Source organism: Larus michahellis, chromosome 1, assembly GCF_964199755.1.
Source record: "Larus michahellis chromosome 1, bLarMic1.1, whole genome shotgun sequence".
Classification (NCBI taxonomy): domain Eukaryota; kingdom Metazoa; phylum Chordata; class Aves; order Charadriiformes; family Laridae; genus Larus; species Larus michahellis.
The window spans coordinates 61,807,924-61,829,820 of NC_133896.1; positions in this window are offsets into that span (position 1 = coordinate 61,807,924).

The window sequence follows — 21,897 nt, forward strand, 5'->3', positions numbered from 1 at the left end:
ATCAAAAGCAAAGGGTGAAGTAGGCGGCAGCCAGTATTTTTGTAATAATGGATTAGGTGAAAAACGGTTCATAACGCTTTGTCATGTGTTCGCTGCGGTTTAGGGAACTGATGTCAAAGGCTTGCCTGCCTGCACAAAAGCATAGATCGAGAAGACAATGTCAAAGCAGCTGAATACAGTTAAAATATCATGGGCGGGGGGTGATTTTTAGTATTTTTCTTACTGTAACTTCTCTTTGCCTCTGACTTGGCTTTTGTGTCTGCCTCCTCTTCTATTGTAAACATTCGGCTTTGTTATTGTTCTTCCAGCCTCCTGGCATCCTTGCTCTTTAAACATTGTTGAGTTGACCTATTACCGTAATTTAAAACCATGCCAGTCTCTCTTTTGAGTTCTTGCATTTTATAGGATGACTCTATGATAGCTCCTGCATAATATTTTAATTGTGGAAAGTGTTTCTGCAAGGTTTACTATGAAAACATTTCGTACATGTGTCTATCCTGAGTTTTCCTCAACTTTTGGAATCTATTGGCTCATTTCAGTCACATTTTGGTAGGGGAGAGCGGAAAGCATCTCAAAGATCAGGATGCCTGTGCGTTTGATGAAAATAAATTACTGGGTAAAAGGGGGAAATAATGTAATAGCATTTGAGCCGAAGAAAGGCTGCATCCCTGGCTGAAGCCTTCTTAGACCCCAGGTGATCTATGTAAGAAAGGGGTGTTATAAAGTACCCGTTTCTGCTTTTCCCCTAAGGTTAGGCCCTCTCATCAGCCAGAAGCCTTTAATTACAGCCCTAATTCAATTCAATGGTTGTCTCCTGGATTTTCTTTATTCAGGCAATGGGTCAATCAGCAGAACAGCACAACACTGATTCGCTGCCAGTGAGATTATAACCAGTGGCAAACCAGTGTGCCCAGCAGCTAGAATCTGAGGTTCACTAAGCAGGGTTTCCATTGTCTCCAACAGATTTTCATGAGCGTAAAGCCACGGTCTGTAGCCCTTCTATAGGAAATGTACACGTAGAGCTTGCATCTTAGAAATCAAAGCCAGTCAGGCACATGCTCGAGCTCCCCAGGAAATCAAATCCTGTTGATTTCCCTGAAGTTCTTGCTGTAAGTATGCAGTTACCAGAAAACATTTCAAAATGTGACCAGCTTGAATGAAGAGAGATGCCATGCTTTTCTGGCAACTGAAGCTTTGGCAGAGAGGACAGGAACAATGGGGCAGTTCTCTTTGGGAATTATTTATATTGTGCTCACAAGTGGACCACGCTGTGCTACTGTTGTGTAAGGCAGTCCTCAGAAGGTCAGGTGGGAGTACAAACTTTCCTTTTGCTGCATAAACAGAGTGGGTTGCATAACTGAACTTGTCTTTCTCCTGTTCTGGACGTTTTTTTCCATTTCAATTATTGCATCTATGTCGTCATACATATCAGCACAGGCTGCACTAGCTGTTTTTTCCAGGGCCTGCCTCTCCCGGACATCCATCCCTTTGCTTCATGACACGCTGTTGCCCTCCACAGGATTTCCAGGCGTTACAATGAGCCCCAGCCACCAGAAGCACGATGTGCTGCAGCTACCCATCGTCAGGCCCCAGCTGGCTCCTGCACCGTGTGTTGCTAATCTCACCTCTCCCAGGGACTGAATTGCTCAATCTTGCCCATGTATTTAACACTGGATTCCCTCACCAGATGCCTTCACGAGGGCAGTGTGATAAGCAGTGGACGTGCTGTCAGTGGGGGGGCTTTGCCAGACTATGTACGATGGGGCTCTGTGGAGCCAATAACCTGACCCCAGGAGCCTTGAGCCCCCCCTCCCTCCTGAGAGGGCTTCCTTTTTCCCTTTTTTAAAAGACATTATATTTTTTTGGCTGTTATCTTTTAGTATGTCTCTGTTGGCCATCTTAACTACCATTTTCTTCACACACTAAGCACACAATCAAGCTATAGCAACAATTAATGCCACATGATGAGTTTAGGTACTAGCCATGCAACTTCGAATGCCATATTTTGACTGTTTTTCAGTATGCATCCTTATTGTGTGAGACTCCTTATCACACAGGAATCACTGGCAAGAGCATCACCCTGCCATAAGAGAGAAATTTATGATCGACAGTCATTTTCCACACCCCTTCCTTTGTATCTGTTGGTTGCAAGCAATTGCGGACCGATGCAATTTACGTCCTTTCTCCATTAAGATGTGCTCTTCATACTCAGCTAGAAGACAGACAGCATTTCTGATTTTAGGTTTGCATAGCAGATTCACTTTAGTGCCAGTCTTCACTTAATTGTTTTGCTTGAACTCTTTTTCTCTAGCCTAAGTATGAAAACCCCATGAACTGGGGAAGAGGAAAAGCATTCGTTGATGGTTAACTTGATTATGGACAGAATCTTTATCCTTAGATTTTGAAAGTTTTTATTATATAAACTCTTTCACTTCACAAAGAATGCATCCACACGTACACATTCTCACATCCATGCTCATAACTTCCCAACATGTTTACATTTTTAGTTCCAATTTGCAACACTTCATTTGTTCCTGAGCAGTGCGCATTCTTTCTTTATGCCCAAGACCCAAGCAAACAAAATTCCTTCAAACATCTTTCTGAATTAGAGGAGAGATGACAGTGAAAAAAAGCAAAACAATTACATTCTCTCCCACTTAAATGAAAATTTTACTGAGGCTTGTTTTGTTACATAGTGTTATAGTGAAAACAGATGATATTTGAAACTTGGCTCTGAAGCAAGCCTCCCTTCAGCCTCCACAGGCAACCAGACATTCCCCCTCTGCACATCACTTCCAACAGCTCTTTAGTGCAAAATATTTCCGTGTTTATCCTCCAGACAAATTACAATTGCTGATCTTAAGTCATTTGTGTGCTAAGAAAATGATGTGTTGTCAACCCCAAATCCCACTCGTCTTTATAACTCCTTTCTTTCATCCAGAATTAAGTGAAACGCGGAGGGAATTCATTGCATTTCTTTCTTTTCTTTTAAAATATTCGGGTGGCTTCAGTGGAATCGGCTCGTCAGTGGAAAGTGCAGTGAGCAGCATATACAATTATTTTGTGTCGCTCGACCGACCCCAGAGCGCTCTGGTGTCTTGCCTGTTGCCCGGGCAGAGGGAGCTGAGGTTCAGCAGTGCTGCTGACACTAGAAGAGCAGATGTTGGATGTACCTCCCCTAATCTGTGTTCTTTACAAAATGACTGTGAGCCGCTCATCAAAATGTTTAGCTTGTTTTGATAGCTGGACTAAATTGTAAACAAATGGTAACCACATGTTATTTACGGCAGAACCATTTTGCTTTGTTTGGTTTTATGACAGCGTTTACACGGTACTTTATGCAACCTTAGTGACCTACATAAGGTTTTGGTCTACAAGTTATACTCTTTTTCTGAAAAAACAAAGAATTAACAAAATAGATGATGGCAGGATTTGTTTTTAACCATAGCAGCTGGTAATTTGATGGTAAATATCCATTAAGACTTATTTGGCCTTTTCAGAGATCAGAAAATCTCTTTTCTGCTGTCCTAAGGGCCTTAAAAAAATATTCAGACTTCTTGTTGAAGTTCATTATGTCATGGAGTGATAGCAATACACGTTCCCATCCCTAGTTTTAACTAAGTTCCCCTAATTTCTGCCATCACAAAACCGCTTCCTGGCTTCTCCTCACCTTACTCTGAAGTGTTTTTTTTTCCTTTCCTGGTTTATGGTCTTTTGTTACTCAAGATTTGGGAAGAAGGGTGAACATTGTGATGAAACATTCTTCTCTAAAATCACAGAAACCATTACACCACAGTTACAGCTTTGGTCTATTTGCCTTTAGGCACAAACCAAGATCAGATTGTTCTAGATCAGCAAAGAAGAAATGGGGAAGGGAAAGCCACATAAAAGCTTTTCTCCCTAGTGCTTCCATTCAAGAGTCCCAGCGGGAAATCACAAATACATTAGGTCAGCCTTACAAAAATCATTCTTTAACAAAACACAAGTGAAAAAAAAAAAACAACAAACCAACAAAAACCAACCCCAAAACGCTAGGGCATGCAATATCTGAATTATTTCATAGTAATGTTGGAAAAGTAGTAGCTGCATAATTTTGTGGCTTGGTTGTTATTTTCAAGACAGTTTTGTAAAGTTGCATGAGAGGGAACAGAAACCTCTTGGTTAGGATTTGTAAATAGAAAACAACCCAAGGCTGCTGTCCCTTTCCTCTTCTCGTGGATCATTGCTCTCAGGAAGACACCTGTAACCCTCTTTGTAAATGGTCTGTGCTGCCTGGGAAAGAAGGAAGGAAGAAAGGAAGAAAAAATAACCCACGAATTTGCTGAAGAGAACACAGAAAAGTAAGTGTTTTTGAAAACGATCACTTTTCCAGGAGGGAGGTCTTTGGTTTTTGGTTCTCTGGTACGTGGGGACGGGAAAGTTACAGCTGCTTTATGCACTATCAGCTCCATTTTACTGCCAAGATGACATACGTACATGTGAATCGCAAATATAAAAAACACCCGTGCTAGTATTTCTCAGTGTTGTTCTATGATTTTTGTGTGTTATATGCACAAGCTTTTTCAGTGAAAGGCAAAGGATTGAATCATTAACAAAGGCTTTCTTTTCCCCATAGTTAAATCAGTCACTGATCTTAAACAAAGGCTAAAGTTAAGGAGTGTGACTTAAGAGTCCCTTCCACTTCAACTACCCAATTTAGTGTCTTGACTTACGGGCTGTCATATTCTTCATTCCTTCTAAACTCTTTCTGCATGACGTTCATTTGCATAAACAATCCCGTGGCAATAGCAGGAATAATATTTAGCTCTCTAAACCAGAGCATTCATCCATAGTTCCCAAAAGCGCGTCAGCTCTGAGTGCGTCTGGTCAAGATGCCACTTGAAATTCCTGCCTGCTCTCTGACACCGTACTGGTGAATCTGAGCTGGTTGCAGCACCTTGACTCAATTTTCAGCTTGTTTTTCTTTCTTAGGAACAACTGGGGCTCCCACAGAGGAAAGACTGACTTTCTGCTTCTTTTGCTTCCTCTAGCTCCTTGATGATGCCTCGTTGACTTGCCCAGTCCCCTCGTTCCATGCTTCTCCTCATTCCCTGCATCCATTTCTTGCAAAGCTTCACGGAAGTATTTCTAAAAATTTCAGAGCCACTTAGAGCAGATTTTTAGACTTGCCACGTTTCAACCATGGGGGAGAAATGCTCCAGACCAGGTGCTCTTCTTGGGATGATTTATTTCTTAAAAGTTTCATTCTTGAGAAAGTTAGGGCGAAAAAAGTCAGTTGCTTTTTTCTGTATTTTTAAAAAACAGTATTTTTGAGAAGCTTCAGTGTCCTCGCGTTTGGATCAGAGGGGAAACCTTTGTCAGGGAGCAGCAAGGGCAGGTTCCCTTCTCCTGCGGGAGGGTAAGCTGGAAGCTGAGGCTGGTGGCAAGGCAGGAGCAGGCCCACAGCCCCTGGGCAAGGTGAGCAGAGAAGATCTGGTGACGGGAGCCAAGTTTGACTCAGCGTCCAGATGACCAGGCAAGTCCGTAGTGATGAGATTTGAGGTGTGATGAGTGATGAGGTTTGAGGTCAGGTTGAGTTTGCAATTCAGGATCAGGTCCAGAAGCGAACACCCTGGTCATTACACAGTCCAGTGGTCACCAAGCATGTTCGTAGTGTGGAGGAAAGTCAAAAGTCTGCAGTCAAGCTAGAAAATCAGATCTGAGGGTTTTCTCAAAGACCTCCAAGACCGGTGATTGGCCTCCTCAATTCTCTCCCTCCTCCCAGTGAGGTCCAACCCCACCAGAACTTTACAGCCTTCAATAAAATCTTTGCAAGCCCCTTTTCATCCTTGTGCCAAGCGGGGATGGTGCCCGTGGTAGCACCCAGCCCGGCACCACAACACACCGGCCCGGGAAGGACGCGGCACCTTTGAAAAGCCCTTGGCAGGGATTTCCCTGGCCAATTCGTGCTACAGCATTTTCTGTTGGGTTCCCCTCAGCTTGAAAGCATCAGAGCACCGTGGGCAATGAAAGTAATGGCTGCCCGGCTGCCCTGGAAGGACAGTGAATGGGGAAGCTCCATATGGAAATACAGAGCATAACTGCAAAATTAAAAGGCAAATGGCAGTACACTTGCAGAGGAGGCTCAGATTGTGCTGTCACACAGGTAGCTTTAAAACCGGCAATTTACAGCTTGCATGTTTATGGGAAAAAACGCATGATGGTTGCAAAGCCCAGTTTTGGCTTGAAACTTTAATACGTAGAAGCAGCAGAGACTAAGAGAAAAGGGTTGACTCATTCTTCTTGTGTGGGGAGGGATAGTGTGGAAAAGATACCAAATAACACCTAATAAAAAATAGGCAGTGGTGCATATAAATTAGATGTTGGGAAGAGGTCTGGTAAAACTTTACTTTTTGGCACTAATAGCACACACCGAACGGCTCTCTGAATATTGGAGGGGTTTCTTGAAAGAAAACTGAAAACTCCAATTGTAATAATAGGAAATAGTTTTCTGACAGAGCAGTAAAAAGGTGCAACAACAGATGCCCTGATAAACATACCCAATTGCCACAGGCACCTATAACGCATCCTCTAAACACGTTTTTTTGGCTGGCGAAGTGGAAAAATGGGCAAATCTAGGATTAAAGAAAAATTGCATCCCACTTTGGATGTCTGGAGAATGCCTGAATGGTATAAACTGTGTATCTTGGCCATCCCCAAATATATAGGCAGGCACTTGAGGAAATGAGTTAGAACTGCATTTCCTCAGAGTCAAAACTCAGTTGCAGCCTTCAGTAAACTTGTATTTTTCCATCTAAGATGGTGAGAGACTTGGATTCCTAATGAGAAAAAAAGACAGTAGAAAAAAACACAGTAGTGGTGACGTATGTCCCATACAGTAGTAGGTTTTCTCTATTTAGGTGGAACCACAGAGATACTAAAAGTTAGGTTTTCCCTAAGAACATAGCACACAAACAAACAAACGAGCAATCTAGTAAAACAACAGCCAGTGTGACTTTGTGTCATTCGTTTGAGCTCTAGGGGGGCAGTAGCTTGAATTCCAGAAATGCAAAAACCTTCATCTATGTTTTGTGTAGATATTTTGTGTTCAGCAAATGAGTTCAATTTATCTGACAGAGTGAATGTTTGACAGATTTAATGGAAAGATCTGTAAAGAGCATTTTTTAACCAGTTTTCTGTTTTTGAAAGATTTCAAAGTACTTGGAAGGAGGTATAATTGCTGTGCATGAAACTTTTAAACAATTTTTTGTCACATTCCCTTTGGAATATTATGAGTCTCTACAGTCAGTCAAAAATATTTGCATAAAGCTGCTAAGATTGCCTTAATGAAGATGTGATGCATTTTGTTCTTTTTATGTTATACTGTGAGATGTTTTGGCTTTCTTTTTCATCCCAATCCTGTCTTAAATTAAAAAATAGGAGTGGAGAAACTCCTATTTGTTCTACATACGTAGCTTTTTAGATTAATTCATACTTAATCCAGAAGCATTTTATCGACAAAGAGGAACTGAATGACCAAGAGAGTCCATACTTTGTCTTATATTTAAAACATGCAAATAGGAAATACCATGTTATTTGATTTTGCCTATTTGAAAAGCCATAGTCTTTCTAGTCTTTATTAACACCATCAGTATGAGATCTGTAACATCTGCTAATTAACTTCCCTAGCATCCTTGCAGTAAAAAGACTTGTACTTGCAAAAGGATGGATTGAATTGCATGCTAGAAGTCGTTTCTTATTGACAAACTTCTACCGATTACTGTATTCATTCCTCCTGTCTATGTAGAAGATGATTTGTACACATGGGAGAGAAAGACCCAAGAAAAAAGCGTGACTATGAAACAGCGTCTTGCAGGTTTGAACTTTTTGGGTTTTGACATCACTTGCTCTCATCATATACTCATCATGGCAAGACAGAAAGAGAGAGAGCAACTTAGACCAGCGTGATAAATATTCTTTAAGGTCCCCGATAGGTATGGGTAGAGCAGAAAGTATGAGGTCCCGTGGAGAAAACCGTTGTCCCACATCAGCACGTGTGTACGTGTGGCCAAAGGGCGACTGCTCCAAAACTTTGCTTGGCATCACCTGTTTTAAAATAGCAAGTATAATAACGCTCAAACTGTTGCAAAAGTGCAGACATGCTACCTAAATAGAAATTATCATGTCTGACTGCTTCAATACAGTTAGGCGAATATATGACAAAATATGAAATTCTAAATATCATGAGAGGTGGGAGCTTTTCTGCTGTCAGATCATTGTAAGGAACTTAAAAAAGATTTAATGTTAAATTTTCAGTTTTGTTTTCCTTAGATGTCCTGACTTGGCAGCATTCAGTTCCAAAAGTGTCTGGTTTTGGTACAAATGACTCATAAATAAAAACTTACTGTAGAAGCTTTAAAGCTGGCGCATAGTTTTCCACAAAGCAAGATCATAAGGAACTTATTCTCAAAGTGGTAATACAAATACTAGAGTGAAAACACAGGGTGACTGGGGGAAGTGGGATGGAAGAGAGTTAATCACCTTAGTGCAGAAAGCTAAATTTTAAAGGTGGGGGTTTTTTTTGGTTTTGTTTTTTTTTTTTTTTTCTTCTTCATTGCTTCTTTTAAAGGCAAACAGTTCAAAAGTGCTCAAAAATCACATTGAATCCAAACTAATTCAATATTTAAAATATTTGCATTACTTCATTACTGATACAAACCTCGGATCAAGGACACCTGTGGTGAGAAGTGCCAACAGAGATGTGGCAGACTAGTCAGTAAGAAAGGTTTAATGATAGGAAAGAATCGGATTTTGCTGCTTTATGATAATAAATGAGGACTGAAAACAAGCCTTTGTATAATTTCAGATTTTCCACATCTCAGACCTTTCCAGCCAGTTTATGGTTCCTGCACTCTGCTTTCGGCTAAAAATAACAATAATTGCCTCCCACTGATTTTGATCCACCAAAGGCAGGAAAAGTCGGAGTCCTGCTGCAGGCAGGCTGCGGGGAGCTGCCAGAGTTTTAGCTGCCATTTGGTCTAACTAACTCGTTTAGAGCAGGGCTGTACCTGAGATTTATAGCGGAGTCGTGCCACTTAACCAAGCTAAGCATTGTCAAGCACCAAAAACCGAGCACGCAGCAACAAGAATGGGAGGTTATAGGAGAGATGTTCCCTTGCGTGCCAACTTCGTGCTAGTGACAAAGCGAAGTCAGGGTGAGGGCAGCAGTAAAGGAGGCTGGCTGTTTCTTCACGGTGTACCGCAATGGCCCCTATTGGGGATTTTGTCCCCCTTTTTGCCAGCTGGGAGGCCGCAGGTGCCTGCCCCAGCCACCGTTTTATAGGAGCCCACTGGAGACAAACCCTCGTAGCCCTCCGTCTGTCTCAGCGCGGGCTCCCCTCTTCCCTGGTTCTCATCAGCCGCTGCCGCCAGCCGCTCGTGTTTGCTGCTTCTCTAAAACCGCAGCTGAAACCTTGTTTTGGTGAACTAAGATCAAGTAAATGTAGCGTGGTTCCATCCTTCCTGCCACTGTTAGGCTGGCCAGACATGGAAACACCTGTCCTCCTTCAAGTGCCGGCAAACCTTCGGAAAAAAACCCCACCGCCCTCTAACTTGAAAAAGACAAGTATTCAGAGAGCAAATTCTCTTTCCAGTCAAAAGGAGTGAATTACTCATATTCTCATTTGATTTCAGCTTTTACATTTACTCATTTGTCAGCATATTAACATTTTTGGAAATACGCTACATAAACTTTCACCCTTTTTAAAAAAGAAATTATGTAGACAGTGCAAAATGAAGCCTGTTTGCTCCAGGTACATCATTAGTTGCCCTTGAAAAACTTGTCTTATTTCTAGATTTCTTGCAGGCAATTTGCAATAGCTGATTACGTAGTAAGGACAAAAAAATACGCTTCCTAAAGGACATGCTGTAGACCAAACTCAGCGTAATACCTAAATGACTGCAGAAAGAATTTGCTTTTCTGAAAAAGAATTGAGAGAAAAAAAATATTCCAAGTCAGTAATAATTTAAAAAGTTAAAGGAATGAACTATTGTCAACCTTCAGGTTTTGTCCTTGCCTGCCAGGAGCCCAGACCCTCGGTGGTTCTGAGGATGGCTGTGGATGACTGGTGGTCCACAAACTCTGCTTGGGAATCACTTTTTCAAACCATAACTGAAATTACGACAACTTATAACTCCGATTTGGCTTCTATATGAAAAGCAGAAATAGGACAGCACTGTGCAATTATTCACGTGTTGTTTGGTTCATTTGGGGATTTTTGTGTCCAAGGACAACTGACATTCTGGTTGTTTCCCTGGTGAAGGAGTGGGAATGAATACAGTGTCTGCAGCTAAGGCTAGGTATTGATTTACTTGGATATGGAAATACTGATGGACTTGACTTTCCTTTGAAACCTGAAGAATGCTAAGTCAGCATTGTGACAGCTGTGCCTCTGCTCACGTTTTGAACAAACTTTGTTTTGGATTCCTGGGCCTGACTGCTTCTTAGCTTTATATTTAGTTTACACTTTAAAGTTCATGTTACAAGATAGGTGCTCCTGCCTCTTTTTTCTCCATTTTGTTATAAATAAACAAATCTCAGCATCATACAAAGTTCATGGAGTTTACAGTTTTATTTTCTTCATTTGGTTGGCCCGCCTCCAGAAAAGAAATATGTACTTTTTTTTAAGTTCTTGGTTGTAGGTGTATTCTTTCAGTATGAATAGACTTTCCTGCCCAGACCGCTGCCATTTGCTCCTCAAAAAGCCCAGAGTAATTCCTGTAAAGACAGCTTTCCTCTTTCATCTCATGAGGTGTAGCCTGGTGTATGGATAGTTAAGGATAGTTGTATCGCCCCAAACTCCGCCATTCCCAAGGAAGACTTTCCTTGATTTTAATAATTAATAATAATAATACTAATATAGTACTTTCCTATTCTAGTCTAAGTGAATTCTGGTGACCAAGGGTGTAGGTTTTCATAAGAAAAGTTTGTCACCTATCTTTGCTTGCTTCTTTGTGAATTACTGCAAGAACCAAAGGTTTGGTACTGAATGATATTAAGTTCCAGTAACATAGACAGGGAGAATTTCTTCATTGCTGCTTCCACCCTTCTGCAGTAAAATGGGAAGATCTGTCTTCTGAATGACGGTGTTAGTTACTCCTTTCACAGGTGACACCCTGTGCCTGACAAACCTGCACAGCAAATGTTGAGGCTGCGAGAGAAATGCAGCTGTACTCTTGGGGATGCCCCCCTAAATAAAGGCAAGTGCTTTGAAGCCCATGCCCTTCGCAGCCTTCAAGAGCTTCTCCCATTTGAATATTGAAGCCTCGCTGCCCTGAACAGCACCAGAAGACATGATCTAGCAGCTTTGGTCCAGGCACATAAAAGAATTTTCCTAATCTAATATAATCACAGCATAAGTCTGGGAATTTTGTTTTTGCCAACTTATTTGATGAACGCTTGATTTTTGGCTATCTGTTCTCTATTTTTCTGCCCCCATATAGCATAGAATAATTTTTAATACTGGACTGATTAAAAAAAAAAGGGGGGAGCGGGGGGGAGAAAACAAGCCTTTGGAGACCACTTCATGAAAACCAAGACAAACATCTACTGATTAGATTACATCAGATGGAGGAGTATCAGTCATTCGGAAGGATGTTATGCGAAGGATACCTTTGAAATTTTCCATCCAGCCGTCCTTGTTGTTGAATCCGGCTACATGATCCAGATCACATGTAGATAGTTGTGATTGCTACCTAATGAGGTAAGATATGTTTTTTGACAGTTAGCCAGTTAGCCAGGTCAAAGATGAGGTCACATGCGCAGACTGGTCTGATGAAGACAGCTGTCCAAGACTCCTACATCTGCAGCCTGATGAATGCTAAATTCTTAGCCTGCCAAGTCTGCCGGGCATTTCAGCACTGTTGCCACAAAGGTATCAGCAAGCTCTTTTGTGAGGCCTGTAGTTTTTGGCAGAGCGTAAATGAGCACAAAACTTATGTTGGCTTTGGCTCTGGGTTCTCTTGCAAATGAATATGTTTTTATCAGTCTTGCTTTACATGAAGCACCATTTCTGGATTAAGAGGTTGAAAATGGTGATAGGTGGCGTGCCAGCTGTAATCTGCTGATTAATCATCTCGTGTGTCAAAGTGGGTAGCATAGCCCAGGGCACATGGTGCCATCCAACCTGATCTCTGTGATACCCTTAATGTTATTTCAGGGTCCAGTACTGATAGTTAATTCTTTTCAGGAGAAGCTCTTTTTCATTTCTTGTTTCACGGCACTGCACAGAACTCATGGCCAGTCATTCAAACATACCGAGGCTCAACTACAAACACGTGTGTTTTTGCAGAACCGAGGACCAAATTTCGTTAACGCATTCGGCTGCTGGACAGGTGATGACGAACAGGAAACAGCAATTATACAGCCCAGCCCCACCAGCAACGTGCGGGCACTGAGTATTTCAATAGTCAGTAGATAAAAGTGGTATCGGTAACCACTGCTGTTTACCTGCCTCATAAGTCACCGTCAACCCAAAACAGTAAGCAAGGTTTTCTTTCCTGCAAATGGCTCTCCAAGGCCTTTTCGAGGTAGTTAACATTAAGCAGATAAGTGTGACAGGAACAGAATGTGATTTAAACCCAAGCGGAGGGGAAAGATTCCACAGGATCTCCATGGTGTTGAATGAGCCCTCTCGTAAACAGCCTCCTTAACACAGCAGCTACCATGCAGCATGGTTAGGAGATCTCGTTTTCCTCCTGAGGCCACATTTAAGTACCCCCAGTCTCTACTCCTTCTCTCCAATGAATCTGAAAAGGGCGACTGCTGCGTAGCCCACTGCTCAGTCTGGTTCTTCTCATAATTGCACCATTATCACCCATAAGGAACCCATTAATGTGGAAGAGGTTTTGAAACCAAAGCTTCTCTTTGCAGAGCCCTGATCTAGGAATGCTTTAAGGGTATATGCCAGCTCAAGAATCAGCTTCATTTTGGTTCTGGGAATCAAACCACAGCCTCTGAAAAACAATGGAATTCATGGCTCATTCCAGAAAGTTAAGCAACAGCCTCAGCTTTTCGCTAAAAGAAGGCTAATAAGGTTTGATGTAACATCAGAGGAGCTCATTCAGATCTAATAACAATACTTGTTTTTTGAACACTTTAGCCTTAACACAAACAATTTCTCACTTCGTAATTTTCCTTCCTAGGGCCTTCTTTTGGAATATCCTACAGGCAGATGTCCTACTTAACAGGAGACCCCTCATATTCTGCCAATTTCCAGCTATGTTTAAGTATTTACTGATTGAGAACATTTCAACCATTAGGCAAAGAATCCTCTCTTTCTGTGTGGCATGCCAGATGTCAGCTGCAATACGATCTGCAGAAAGACACGCTGTCTTAAGGCTACCTGGGCAGTCGTGTGATGGGCTTAGTAATTTCTGCCTTATTTGAAACAACACTGTCCCTATTTAGAAGCAGATGTTAGGAAATACTGAGCTGTTTACAAAGCAGCGTGTTATGCGCAGAGTTGAGCGGCAGAGGAAAACTGTAGTTCACGCTGCACCGGCAGAAGAATCACCATCAACAATACGGAGAATCAAAAGCAGCAGAAAGCATCAAATGACCGCAAGGGAATGGAGGTGTCAGAATGTGACTGGATTTGTAGTTCAAGTTTAAGAGGATTCATTACAAAAATGTTTGCTCCCATCACTGTAAGCGTAGGTGCAAGAAGTAGCCAGCTGCTCTGACCTTCATAAGCAGCCAGGAAATCGTAAGCCCAAATCATTCCAGTTTGCTCTAGGACCTTAAGTTGCAGTTCTGGTGAGGGGTGGTAGCAAAGTGGGTGGGGAAAATAATATGACCCCAGTCGGTATCCTTTAAAATGAAGCAGGTTTAAAAACAAAGTAAAAAAAAAAATACCGGGGGAAAAAAGTGACAAAAATGGCTAGCTTTCCCAAAAGGAACTCACGCTGGAATTCACGTCCTCTGTACAACGTCTGCTGTAGGCTTCAGCCTCTATAGCTTCCTGTTTGTACCCCTCACAGTACGCGGCCGAAACAAAGCTACCTCTGTGTGCCTCGTCATGCACAGCGCTGGAAAGGAGCTCGAGCTGTAAATGAAGTTGTTTTAAGAACAGGTTTTGTGATTCCAGTTTAGTTACTGGTGAATCAGCTGGTCTCTGTTCAAATTTGTGCAAATCTGAGATCAGTAAGTTGGTTAAAAAAACATTTTTAAATCCTAGGAAGTTAAAGGCACTGAAGTGGCCATAAATAAACGTTAAAGAGTAAAACTAGATGTTGAAAAACAGACTCCCCAGATATGTTGGACAAGAGCCTACAAAAGCCTTCAAAAGAATTTTCTTCAAAACACTATGAAAGTTAACAGGAAACGCTCTATAGGAGACTTCGTGATAATTATAAAGATGTTGTTTGGCACTTTCTGAATAAAGTGTTCCCTTGTTTAAAGAAAACGATAGTTACAATTCACAATAGCCCCAAAATAAATGATCAGGGCAGCAACAAACGTCTGCTAAGGAGTGAATTCATACGGCAATATTTTATGTGAAACAGTGGTTTAGCAGCAGACTAACAGAACCACCCCCTGTGCAGAGCATCCCGGAGAAGAGAATTAATTCCATAGATTTGGTTGGATGAAGTAAGTACAACAGCACATTTGATTGATCCTAATGCAGCCCAGTATAAACACAGGTGAGAAAAGCCATCTCCGCCCTTTTCTGCCTGGAGTTTCTGTCCTCCTCCTGATTGTCAACAGATGTTTTAAGACTTCATTACATTTTATTTGGTAGGTGGTCATTTACCTTGTGGCTCTTCCCTTTCCTCCTCCCCAGAACAGTACTGTCCATTAGACTCACCAGAGATTTGTAGTTTTGTATGTATTTTATTTCCAATTTCACTATTTTTCTTTCCTGTTTTTATTTTATATTTTATTTTATTTTATATTTTATTTTATATTTTATTTTATTTTATATTTTATTTTATTTTATTTTATTTTATTTTATTTTATTTTACTTTACTTTATTTTATTTATTTTTAATGTTCAGTGATAAGCATGGGGCTCCTGACTTGGGTTTCTGTTTTCCCATCTTGTGATGTGAAGGGTTGTTGTGCATTGACCCCTTGAGGTGTATTTCAGCCATCACTTATCTGCCAGGAGTGGGGAATCCATCACAATCAAGCAAACCCTCCTTGCACCCGCAGTGACACCCTTTTCAGAGTCTCCCACACGGCACCAGAGACAAGAGCAGATCACCACGAACATCTTTCCTGTGTAGCTCGTTCCTCGGTGTTTCATTTCAGAGGCTCTGTTCCTCTTCCAGCTCTGTCATTTTGCTGGCAAAAACCTCTCCTGTGTTCCCTATGGGAGTGCCAAACAAGCTGGTGTCTTCCCACCAGAAGCTACGTGGGCACCTTTACGAGCAAGCACAATCTCCTGTTATCCCAAATTCTAAACTGAAAATCCACAGATGGGAGAAATCCTCCTGACTCCAACTGATCCGCTGCAATCTGTGAGCAGGTACTTCTTCTCCAGGTCCTGTGGCTGCAGTTACAACACAATTTTGCTCCTAAGAAACCTACCAAGTTATTGATCCTTAGTATCCAGAAAATAGAGAGAGTGCTTCCTGCTCCCTCTATGTCATGTGCTGTCATTTAATGTTACTGATTGTATATTCGTTACAGGATAATAAAGAGTTATTTATGTTTTTCTTCATTTCCACTGAGGCCAGTGACAAGAGGTGTGTTCATTTCCACAGGCTTTGAGGCAAACTCCCGTAGTCCTGCCTTTTCCTTCCCATCTTTTCTTCTAGGGGGACTCACCTCTTTCTTACCTGTTCTCTCAGCTTCTAAACTGCAGACCCGATTGAGTCAGCATATCTTGCGCTTAACTGAAAAAACTGACAAAAATGCAGGGGAACTGCTGATTCTGTGGTAAGGTTGCATCATTTATTATCCCAGATGATAACCCACCTCCAGCTCCCCTTGAAGAAAATTGAGAGATCACTAATTCCTGTTTTGCCACGCTATTTAACTGCTACCATGATTTATGGGATGCTTTCAATAACCCATTCATGACATTGCTAGGATTTTGGTTTCTGAGATTTCTGTTTTTCCAAGACCCAGAGTTATGCGCAAAGGCAGCATTTCTATTCCTTCTAGAAATCTGGGAGAGACTTATCTGTCCCCAGTCCCGAGCTGAATGCTTGATGCAGAGCATTTTCTGCTCGCTGAATTTAACTGGGTGGTTTCAGAGTCAAGCTCCTTTCACCCTTCAACCCTTACTCAAGAAGGCTCGGTGGTCGGCAACATTCCTTTTTTTAACTCCAGAAATTGTTTTTTATTTGTCTGTTTGTGCATTTTTCCATATTGAATTTTTATCTGATACTGCAATGAACAGTTTCCAACCCCGTCTTTCTTTAGTTTCCTCTCACTCCTCTTTAGTCCTAACATTGTTAAATATTTTTGCAACCAGAAGGTATTTTTGGAGTGAATATACTGCCATGACTCTCTGTTTTCAATGGCAACGCTCAGTTCTGGCTGCCATGAGCAGACACAAGATGCCATGTAAAACTGCAAGTTGATTTTTAAAAAATCTGATTATATAATGTTGTACCATTCCTTTTGGTTCAAATTCCAGGAAAGTGGCAATAGGGATTTTGTATTGCCTACCCTAAACAGTAAGCATGTTTTAAATTCAGTTCAAGACTAAAAAGCTACGCTAATGCAATAATAATGTTCAAATTTTAAAGCCGTTTGGCAAGGAGAGGTACTGAAAAAATGTCAGCTTCACCCTTTGACAGCACTGGCAATCACCCTTTTAAATCTGCTATAATACTATAATTACCCCAAATATTTGGTTTAAACACTTTTAAGCTAACCAGCCACGCCAGCTGTAGGCAGGACCTCAGCTGAGAGTTGATTTTGGTCGGCAGTCAGGTCAGAGAGCACCCATGAGTTACTACCTGCATACGTTTAAACTCCCCAGACATCAGATTGAGACCACAAAATGGAGGAAAGTAAGGCTAATTTGTTGACTGTCATGAAGAAAGATGATTTCTGGAACAGAATCATAGAAACCACATCCTAATACTAACATACTAGGAGAGGCGTTTGCCAACACAATTTGTGTGAATTGAGTATTAGGTAACACAGAAGGACAGAGGACAAAAGGAGAAATAAGGAATGGCGCCATCTCCGTGCCCCCAAAACCGAGGGGAAGCCATGCCAATGGAAACCTTCCACACTCCCGAGAAAACGAGAGCTTGCTGAAGCCTGGCTCCTGCTTCCTCGGTTGCTTCTAAGACTGTTACAGCTACTTGGGGACTTCTCAGATCTTGCCACAGTGCCACAATCTCTACACACAATAGCTTTTGCACTGAACTTCAAACGGAATGGTATTAGAGGCTTAATCAAAACAACATCCCTTTGCAATCTGTGGTATCGGTTCCGATACCTCAGGTCCAAAGACTTCGCTTTGGACACTCCGTTTCTGTTTCTTCAATAAGAAAACAAGTTGGGTTTAAGGAGCAAAAGAAGAACAAGCAGAGAGTCTTAGAGCTTGACGCCTTCTGCAAATTGCTTATAGAGAAATAACTTATTTTCATCCCTGAGGTTATTCTGCTGACTCCAGAGGCTATACAGAAAACATCCCCAGACCCTACGAAAAACACATGCGCTTGCTGAGCGGAGCAAGAAATACTGACAATTAAAGCCATTAAAAGACTTGTAATCTGATTTTAGTTCATTAAAGGTCAGAAGATCACTTTTCCTTCAAGTGAAGGTTCTTATCCCCTATTAAATTTGGATCTTCAAAGATTAAATAGCTCTTTGTAAGAATAGAGTGATACTTTTATCAGGAGGAATTTTTGAACATTACATTTTTGCCTTAAGATCAAGAGCTATGGTCAAAATCCATTCTAAGCAGTAAGGATGAGATTTTATGTGTAATCCTAGTGAAAGTTCAAATCTCTACAAAATTCTATTTAGAACCTTTTAAAGGAAAAAAGCCCACTAATTATTTTACTAGGAAAGACTATCCTGGGGAAGAGACTAGCAACTGTATAAAAAGAATATTTATGGTAACCCCAAAATAATAGTTTTTGACTTTCCAAGGTCACCTATATGAATTAAATCTAGCACAGATGACTAGAAAAAGCGGAGCCGGCCTAGAAATGCTGGGGTACGGCACAGCTGAGCTGCGTAAGCCCTTGTTTCAGATCATTTGATTGGAGCACAGTCAAGGTTTTTGAACTATCTACACACTGGATGTTTAAGGGGGAAGCTGGTTGATTTGAGCAAAAAAAGATTAATTTGAATTGTAGTATTGCTCAAGAATTGCATCACCCAGTCACCCGTAGATAGCCAGAAAATAGTTCCAGATTCGAGCTAAAATGGACAAAGATAAAAAAGAGCCTTTATGCACAAAAAATAAAAGCTAAGGCACGTACTATTTCTCATTGCCAGTGTTATCTACTTTTTTCCTGGTTAGAATTTCCCTAATCTTCCACAAGACCATTAAAATTAACTTTAAGGTATTGACTTTTTGCGTGGTTTCCACCTTTGCCAAGTGAAAGACCACCAAACAAAACCCCTGTGGCAGACAGATGATGATCTCGTACCTTCTTCAGCCTCTGTCTGTGACACTGCACACGTGAGTGACACCTGCTGTGACCACCTTACCAAGCTGATGTTCATCTGTGCTGCCGCCACCCTCCTTCTTCCCATTGCCACAGCCAAACACTCTTGAATACTTCAAACCAAAAGAAAAGAAGTCCATGAAAACCATCTAATGTGTTTCAACTACTTGATGCAGTGTAAGAGGAAGGAAAGAGAACCTCTTTGCGGGGAGATTCGTCAGCTGCTAATATCTCTAATAAAAGCAGGGCTACAGAGAGACTGTTGCTGTAGATCTCATGATGAAAGTCTAGATGTTCATCAGAGAAACCTTCTTTGAAATGTACCTTCTATTATAAGCAAGTGTAGGGAGAGAAGCCGTGTTGTGGAGTAAGAAGGTTCTACCGTGTTAAAGATGTCTATCAATAACAAAGTACTCATACTTTGTTAAAGCACTTTCTATATTTATTTTAAAAAAATAATTCATGCAACATTTGATGAGAGTTTTTAGAAGAATATCTATGCTCAGCATGGCTTATTTAAGACCGAGAATGCTGAACTTGTATAACTCTCGTAAAATAATAGATGTTCGGAGGCCTGGATTATTGCTACACTTCACAGAAGACATGCAAAAAATGCCGTCCAAGTGTTTATTTAGGCAAGGAGATAACTGAAAACAGACTTATTATATGCAAATAAAAGTGGATTTTAAATAGATATAGAAGCTGTCTCTGGTTTTTTTTTACAACCTGACATGTCACTGTTTCTGGGTGCAGAATGGCTACAATTCTGAAATGTTGAAATCTTCTTATTTTTATATTATTGTCTCATGAAAATAAGGTCTGTATTGTCTTCTGATGCTCCGTTGCAAACCAACAGAAGAAGCGACTGAGTGAAGTGTACCTTCTTTGTAATGGGGTAGGAAAAACTTCCCAAGGGAAGTGGCCTAATAATGAGCTGAATTGCAGCTTGCGCCAGTGCTAACTACAGCAAGTGGCTCCTTTGATTTGCACAAATTAATTTGAATATCGAGGTTGCCATGAAACTACACGTTGCAGTAGCAAAACATATTTACTTAGATTAAAGCAGGAAGGGATGGCAAGGAAACTTAGATCTGACTTGTTTTCCACAAAGGCATAATAAAAAAATCATTAAACCGGATCTCCAGATGGCTATTAAAAACAGTTAAAGCTACCTACAAAACTATCGTACTTGCTAGCGGCAGTAGTAATTTCTCCCTGAACGTGGAAAATAAACCCCGATCGTGTGGTCTACTAGTGCCATCTATTGTGCACAGGGAAAAATACAGATACTAAAGGTAGAAGTTGCCTATTTTTCTCTTTAAAATGTGAGAAATACTCTTTCTGCATTACAACACCAACTAGGAAACATAGCCAAAGCTCATAAAATCACTTCTGTTTTTTATAAAATACGGCAATTGTTATCATTTATGTGAATTGCAGCAACATGCAGGACTCCAACCGCTGTCAGGCTTCCTCATGCCAATGCTGTTCTTGTACGCATGGAAGGAGCACGTGGGCGCACACACACACAAAGGCAGCAAAAGACGGACCCAGCTGTGGTAGTTTAAGTCAAAGCTATAAATTAAAACCTATTGCAAAATCCTTACGTTATGCCAAATTCCTCCCAAGTAAAGGGACATTACCTCATCTTCCAAGGAAATTAACTTTTTAAAATCCAAGCACCTTGCTGCTTTTCACCATTTCTCGGAGGAGAACAGCTCTTCCAGCAACATCTCAGGAGGAGACAATATTTGCAGCGGACACTGTAAAGCACGACCATCAGCTCACCGACCCCAAGCACCCTGAAGTCTTCCAGCAGACCCTCCTAAACCTGAGGGCTTGGGAAAACCTGGTGTCAATACCGAGACGTGTATTTACAAAGCAGTTTAAAATACCAAGCTCTCAAACATCCTTACAAACTTCATACTGAAATGCCCAAAACGTAACTGACATATGTTACCACAATCCCTCTAGTCTGCTTGAAACTTTTGCAACCCCTGCTACAGCCAAATAATAAAGCCCTTGACATCAAGATCCTTTCGCGACTATCAAGCATGCGCTGCTGTCAGAGATAAGGCAGTTTGCCAACGGGGCAGATCAGGAATTACAATTTAGAATACCTTACGAGAAAAAACAAAGGTGCACTATATGGTCGCACTATATGGCACTATATGGCACTTCTCACCGGCTGAGAAGAAGCGGGAGAGAAGAGCAGCGCGAGTAACAGCATCCTATGACAAAGTGGGTTTTAGGTATTTGGAGTCGACTGAGTTTTGTCCTTACGTGATTTGGAAGTGTGATAGAGACCACAGTGGTAATATTTCATCAGTAGATCAAGCTGCACAACTTAGAAAAACGAGGCTTTGCACTTTTGGAAGGGGTAGAGAAATGATTTAGCATAATCACTAAAAATAACTGTCATGTGATTTACTGTAGTTTATGCAAAAGAAGTTTCTCAATCACTCACGATGGGCTGACAAATAGAAAACATCATGCAAACAGAGTGAAAACATTTCTAGCATAGCTCCCAAGAAAAAATAGCTACTTCTTGTTGCTAAGAAATGTGAAAATACAGAAAAAAGGGTCTGTTGCAAAGGAACAGCAGTGTACTGTGACACTATCTGTACTAACCTCCAGAGAACATTTGATTGTAAAAACGTTAAATAGCGTCATTTAACAAGAGTCATCTACCATCTAAGTGATACATCTTGGTGGAAGAAAATATTTTTCAATTGCGTGCAACATGTCAACTCGTATTTCAACTGAAAAAATAATTAGGATCTTGACTGAAAAGCTGCCTGAAGACAGAGAATAATCAAAGTGTTTTCCATAGTTGTTCAGTGCACAAATGAAAAGGTAATAGTCTATTTTCTCCATCTGCATGTAGAGGCATGTTGATGTTTTTCGCCTAACGAATTAAATAAAAAGCAAACTGTTGGTGACGCATTCTTTTGGTCAGGACCGTAACTCCTATAAAAGCATACCACGATAAAGCTCAGAAAAATAGGAAGGATTTCATTCAGTAGTTCTTCAGTACTTCAATTAACATGTTGATTTCAGCAAATAATATTATCTTGATTGAGCCACTTTGAAAAAAAAATTTGTTGGGTTTTTTTTTTCCCTTTAGGATACTATAAGCACTGTAAAGGTTGTCAGGCTCTATATGATTCTTTTGAGGACAGAGTACTACTAAGAGATTATGTGAACTCGTTTCAGGAGCCTTGTATTGGGATGAAGATTTAATGTTTTCTTACTGTTCTCTCACCTTGAA